Genomic DNA, 7,271 nt, shown 5'->3' with positions numbered 1-7,271 from the left:
GTTTGGGCGGTCCTGTTAATCTTCTTCCGTTTCCCAACAGTCACTTGGGTCAAATGTATACAATAGTTATATGGTGAAAGGATCCCAGTGCACTAGACTCGAAGAGATGTAAAAGATATCGTTGTGACTTACAGAATGACGGACTGAGGGAAAAACGTACTGAAACCTAACGAAAGATTAAATCTCAACTCTGGACCTAGTCTCTCATGGATATTGCTCTTATTGGTAGAACAGTGCAGGAACTGAAGCTTCACTGTGTCAGTGCCTCTCCTGCTTTCGTGAGAAATTCTCTTGCATGCGTTCCTGAACGATTAAGCGAGGAAAAGGAAAAGTAATCGATGGAGAACATCTCAGTCGCAGTCAACGTGGTTTTCAGCATGAATATTTCATTTTTCCGAGAAATACACAGAGTAGTATAGGGGCTACAGAATAGACAGTGACAAGTTCGGACTGCTCTGTAATCGCGCCGTCTTTCCATTTCCTTTTCGACGGAGCTGTAACTCTCGCATTCTGTCGGAACTGTATGTTTTAGGCTTTCTAGATTCCTATCGACGCGAGCTTTCCAGCGAGTTGACGTTTTCTGTAATTCCGAGCACATTTACGAGTCATACGACACGACATATTTTAATTTTTTCTAATTTTCAGTTTATTTTTATTGTCTCACTTGGGGTGTCAGTAGTGCTACGCAACCTCTCCACGCTACACCGATTTATAACTTTACATGTAGGTAATTCGTAGCTCTCATGCACATGAGCCTACAGTGGTATGAAGACGTCACATAGAATACAAATACTGCTCGACAAACAAGTACAGACGTGGTCTATCCGATGAGAGCTCAACCATCGTTTTCGCATTATTAGTCTCGTAGCTATAGAGATTCAAATCTGAAGGTATTTTGTCGCACAATGAAGTTCGACCAACGCGCGAATAGGCCTTTTCACGTCAAAAATCACCGTGGAATGTTTAAGTTCCCTATTTAATAGCTAATTTACTAAATGTTGTCTGATTATTAAGAAATTGTGAACCTGAGCTCACGCTTCCGATCTGTAGCTTGCGTAAGCAGCAAAAAGGAAGAAGAAATAGTAAATGTGAGCTGGTGAAACAGATGGCTTTGTCCATCTTGGGTAAGATAAGAGTAGTTCGGTGCTGGCCGTTTTCATAGAACGCTATCTCGATCCTGAGATGGTCGTTAACGAGCAGATGTGGACGGCAAGACAAATCTAATCGCAAGAGGCAAAAGAAAATAACGAACATGCAGCGATTTAACTGCGGCGACAAACTCCACGGTAAGACAATAGCGACAGTGATGTAGCTACCCTAAGATACTGATTTTCATCATGTTCTTCGGACAGTCATCTTTCTCGGAATCACCGCTCCTACTGTTGTGGTTCTGAAAGAGACAGAAAGGATTAACCGGCAGTTATCAGATGGCCTACTGTGTGGGCAGCGCTCAGACAACAGAGCCACAGACAGGAACTGTTCATTTCCCACACAGCCATGTCTCGACCTGGCCGGCCTTGATGTGCGGAACGGATAGTAGAATACAGTCTCTGACAGACATATATGACTAAAATCATACAGTTGTAAAAAAAAAATCCAAGACTGAGTTCTCTGTTATGAGGAACGTATGGTCCGGAATGAATATTTAGTTTTTTGGTAGCGTACGCAACTTACGCTTTATAAGTAGTGACGTAAGCTCTTAATAGTTGTTCAAACTGACAACCATCATTCTCAACGCTGGAATTTTAAAGATGAATCAGTACTTGACGTGCTCTCTTAAATATCTGAGTTATCTCTTAAATATCTGACTTGTCAAATAATTTAGTTTTGCGCTAAGGTTTCATGAACCAAAACAGGTGCAGCCTCCAGGCACGGATCCACGAACACTCGAGACCTCGAAGCGTCTGAAAATTTCCGACCATTGACACCTAATTTCAATATACTCAGTACTGCAGGATTCTCTATAGCATCCATATTTTTTGTCATTAATATTTTGGAACACCCAATTTACAGCTTGCTGTAAAGGCTTCTCAAATACTGTGGTGCTGTGCCTATTGAATACAAAAATAGTTGCTTACTCAGCACAGGATATTCATTTATTGCGCAGTTTCTCGATAACTACGACAGATTAATGAAATTTCCAACTTCATGTTTTCAAGAGGGCTGCTTGTTTCATTTTCCGCAAATTATAAGTTCCTATGCGAATGTTGTAAACGTACAGGACAATTAAAAATGTTCGCTGCGGACAGGATTCGAACCTGTGCGGGCATAGCCCATTGGATTTCAAGTCCAACTCCTTAACCACTCGGACACCGCAGCTCCCTCCGGGCTGTCCTCCCCAGCAGGAACATACCCGGCAGATCAGCGAGATAAACACACCAACGATTGAGTTTACTTAATCACGTAGCCCAGGAATAAACATTCCAATCAACAGGCGGTCTAGAAGAATGTCGCCAACTACTCCGGTACGCAGGCCTATGTCGGTAAAGGTCCATATAGTAGCAATAAATTATGTGAAACATCCGGTACTGCCAGGTACAGAGGTAACGTATAACGAATACAACGGCCTCTCGATACACGAGCATTCCTTCAAAGTCTGGTCTGTACATCGCACGTAAGGTTATGAGTTACGACGAGAAATAGTCCAATGTAAACCTTAGTGTATATTTCTCGTCGCTATTATTTACAAGAATGTAAATCTCGAAGAGCCTGTCTATCTATCTATATCCGTCTATCTATCTATATCCGAATTCCACTCCAGCTACTGCCGGGTCTGGGTGCTGATGAGTCCTCTCCATTTGGCTCGGTCCTCCCACCACTTTTCTTCCTCCACTTGCTGCCAGGTCACACCCCACCTTTATACAGATATTCTCACTCCCATTTTCCACCGTGTTCTTGGGAGCCCTCTAGGTCTTTTCCCATCCATCTTTAGTTCTTCCATAATTTTGGGGAGTCTCTGCCCATGAATCCTCTTAACATGCCCATACCATCTTAATCTCTTTCTTTCAATTTCTTCTCTCATACTTTCTTGTTTGAGGTCCTTTCTAATCTCTACATTCCTTACTCTGTCCATTCTTGTTTTTCCCTTAACTGCTCAGCGAAATTTCATTTTCCCTGCTTGCAGTCTGCTCCAGTCCCTTTCTGTCATTGTCCATGTTTCTCCACCATAGGTGACAATAGGGAAGTAATAATTCTTATACCTAAGGAGTTTTGCTCTTTCTGAAACTTCTTTATTCCAAATCAGGTGTTTTATTGTTTAGTAGAAATTGCCTCCCTTCTGTAACCTCCTATTAATTTCGTTAGTTATTCTAGATATTCTAGATATTTCACTCCCTAAATAGGTGAAACTTTCTACCACTTTGAGGGGTTCTCCATTCAAGGTAATATATCCGTTGCTTCCTTTCTCTCTTCCAAATACCATTACTTCACTCTCATCTTTATTTATTTTTAATCCATACCTTTTCATTATTTCCTTCCACGCATCAAGCTGTGACTGTACATCTACCTCTTTATCACCCCATATTACCATATCATCTGCAAAAATTATCTTTTTGTCTTTTTCTTTTACTATATCTTTAACTGTTCTATTCATTCCCTCCATCACAACATTAAAAAGTGCAGGAGATAGAATACTTCCTTGCTTAAGTCCTTGTCTTATTTCAAAGTATTCAGAGTTCCCCAATGGTGTTCTAATTCTACAATTGTGTCCTCTGTACATTGTCTTTATAACATTAATGTATCAATCTTCTATATCTATCTTCTTCATTTCTTCCCAGAGTCTTTCCTTGTCAACTGAGTCATATACCTTTTCTATGTCTATAAAAACCATTATCACCCTTTTGTTATACTCCCAACTTTTTTCCATCAATTGACGGATAGAAAACATCAGGTCGATCGTGCTTCTTCCTTTCCTAAGCCCATGCTGTTCTTCACTCAGCTCCTTTTCTATCTTTTCACTTATTCGATTTAGTAAAATTCTTTCAAAAATCTTGGCTGTATGACTCATAACGGTTATTCCTCTGTAGTTTTTACAAAAGTCTTTTATTGCCTTTTTTGAAGATGGGAACAATGTCTCCTCTTCTCCAGTCGTCAGGTATTGTACTATTTCTCCACACGCTTGATAGTACTCTATACAGCCACTGCATTCCCACTGGACCTGCTGCTCTTATCATGTCCACTGATACTTCATTAGGTCCTGGGGCTTTCCCCCCATTCATCTTCTTCACAGCTTTTTCCATTTTTTCCCGTGTAATTTGTCCTAATTCTGCTTCCCAACTTCTCTCAATTTCTCCATTATTTGTTGTTTCCTCATGTACCTGCTGCTCAGCCTTTAACAGCTTCTTAAAATGTTCTTTCCAGAGATCTTTTATATTCCCTGGATCTTCAATAATGTTACCGTCTTCTGTTGTGTCAATTCGACACAAGTCCTCACTGGAACCCTTATCAACAATTATGGGCTTGATGCCAGGGGGGAGTGCGTAATTTGTTTTAAATATCTCAGTAACATTTCCATTGCAATACTGGGTATTTTTATGATTTTTTTTCAATTGGTGACGAGCCTTTCGACTAGACCGATGTCTTTTTCACATCCTTCTATACAGTGCCATTCTTTCCCTCTATGCATACTGAATAGCAATGTGGGTGCTGGATAGCAATAGATTCCTTGTGTTGAAAAAAATGTTTTCGTCTGTGCCACACCGCTCTCAATGGATTCCTTACTTCGGCCATCTAACGTGGCATTGCTTCCAAGTAGAAGAAGAAAGTCCTAAGACGCTGAAACAGAAGGCAAAATAATAATAAACGCACCTTATAGTTACGGACAGCACTGCGGTTTTGTCCCAGAAGGTGTGTCACTCATTTCTTCGGCGATGTCAACGTTGTAACGACGTTGGCTGTACGAATTTCGAGCATTTTTTGTAAAAAATTCGAATTTTGAGAGAGAGAATGTTTAAAATGAAATTTCTGTTTTTTTTTTCCTCAGTGTCTTAGTTCACGCTTGCTGATGTATTGTGCGTGTTCATTAATGCTTTTTGTACATTAGCAAACATTATAGCTCGTGACGCTTAATTTGGTTATTAATAAAACTGCACCCTACAGTACCGCAGATTGATCATCGTACTGCATTAATATTTCGGCAGTACTGCTTATTATCTTAACAAATTAACGATATTACGGCATTTGCAACGTAGATGAAGTAAACGTCGCATAAAATTCGCTTGTAACGTAACAGTATATGGGCAAGACTGTAAAGTTTGCCTAATTCTGACTGTTCAGCTGAAACCATTATGTTCAGCTAGTTTAATTAGTAATTGGTCTCTTTCGCAGAACAGGTAATTAGATGGTGCCAGTTACTTTAAAAGCATGCACTTCAACGCGCCCGTCGCTGATTTGCTATCGTTTTAAGGTCGTAGCTGCACAGTGGTGCATTTCCCACGTATGGTAGCGACGTCCGCTGGGGAATGGCTGCGAGCAGCTGAGGAGGTGAAGCTAGGAAGGAACTCCGCTCGCGTTCCTGGTGAGTCACGCGATCCATCCTCTGCGGTCTGGCGTGCGGCGCGCAACCACTGACCACCATATCGGGGACCGTTCGATCGGTCAGTCACTGCAGGAGGAAGCGCTGACCTCCAGCCTTCCGGTGCAAACAGTTCAGCACTTTCGCTCTTTATAAATAAGAGAGTCGAGGAGTATGAGCTCTGGTGCTAGAGCAGAATGTTGAAAATTGAGGTGGCTCTCAAGACACGGGATGGGGACATTCTCTGGAGAATCGGTAAGGGGATGGCTGATGGCTCTGAGCACCATGGGACTTAACTTCTGAGGTCATGAGTCCCCTAGAACTTAGAACTACTGAAACCTAATCAACCTAAGGACATCACACACATCAGTGCCCGAGGCAGGATTCGAACCTGCGACCGTAGCGGTCACGCGATTCGAGACAGTAGCGCCTAGAACCGCTCGCCCACTCCGGCCGGCAGTAAGGGGAGGAGAGGGGAAAAAGAATGACAAGAAGTAGAACAGGATGACAAGACATGGGTTAAGACATCAAGGAATAATTTTCGTCGTACCTGAGGAGGTTGTAGTGGATAAAAACTATCGGGGAAGACAGAGACAGAGGAGGACAATGGGTGTAAGTCCGACTCTAAGGTAAAAAGTTTGGCACAGGAGAGAAACACTTGGCGTCCGCATCAAACCAGTCAGAAGACTATTGCTCCCTCTCCCCCCCCCCCTCCCCCCTCACACACACACAAGAAAGGTCCAGCCATAAAGGCGATCGTTGAAAGTTGAAATTCCGACAGAGCAAAGCTGCCTGGTGTAACGGCACTCGAACTCTTACGTGAACATTTTGTAAGACACCACTCTTATGATGGCGGCCATATGAGCTCGCCTCACGGCTGGACAGAGACGTTTAGCTTTTCAGTTCTCTACTGGGTCGGGCGGTAGTTGACTGGATGTGTGTTGTTAACCCTCGTTTTCCACGACTGGAAGTTGTGGGATGACTGCTACACGTACACTTGCACCACATCTTTATACCGTATTTTAATTAATACAACAGGAAAGGAAAAACGCATTTCCTCCTCTCCTCACCACCCGTCTCTCTCTCTCTCTCTCTCTCTCGACCGCGCTCACGCACGCACGCACACACACACACACACACACACACACACACACACACACACACACACAGAGAGAGAGAGAGAGAGAGAGAGAGAGAGAGAGAGAGAGAGAGAGAGAGAGAGGGAGGGAGGGAGGGAGGGGGATGAGCAGGACAATAACATCATCAATAAGCCGTCTATTTGAATATCACTCCCTAGAACTCACTGTCATAATACCTTGCTTTTGTAGGCCCATAAATACATTTTGTAAGTTATTACCGTCATTAGCAGTAGTAGTATTGTTACCATTTTGCCTATTGGTTCTTCGACTGTACTTTCTAAATAGCCTTAGCTAAACTCAGATCTCGCATTCGGGAGGACGACGGTTCAATCCCGCGTCCGGCCATCCTGATTTCCCTAAATCGCTCCAGGCAAATGCCGGGATGGTTCCTTTGAAAGGGCACGGCCGACTTCCTTCCCCGTCCTTCCCTAATCCGATGAGACCGATGACCTTGCTGTCTGGTCTTATTCCCCAAACAACCCAATACTCCTAAACTCAGATATTGTTTCAAATCATCTTTTGAGTTCTGTTACTACCATTATTGCTACTTTTTATAACCTTACAATTATTATCACTATTTAAGCAGCTGTGATGTTGGAAGTACTCCATACACAAAACCC

At 42.7% G+C, this 7,271-nt stretch overlaps 1 non-coding gene across 1 annotated transcript; it reads right to left on the bottom strand.

Moving 5' to 3' along the window:
• Window positions 1-2,237: 2,237 nt before the first annotated feature.
• Window positions 2,238-2,319, bottom strand: Trnas-uga (transfer RNA serine (anticodon UGA)). The gene has a single exon. It is a non-coding gene; the product is annotated as a tRNA-Ser (tRNA).
• Window positions 2,320-7,271: the final 4,952 nt, after the last annotated feature.

Source organism: Schistocerca cancellata, chromosome 5 (genome assembly GCF_023864275.1).
Source record: "Schistocerca cancellata isolate TAMUIC-IGC-003103 chromosome 5, iqSchCanc2.1, whole genome shotgun sequence".
NCBI classification, from domain to species: Eukaryota; Metazoa; Arthropoda; class Insecta; order Orthoptera; family Acrididae; genus Schistocerca; species Schistocerca cancellata.
This window is presented reverse-complemented; position numbering and strand designations above follow the sequence as displayed.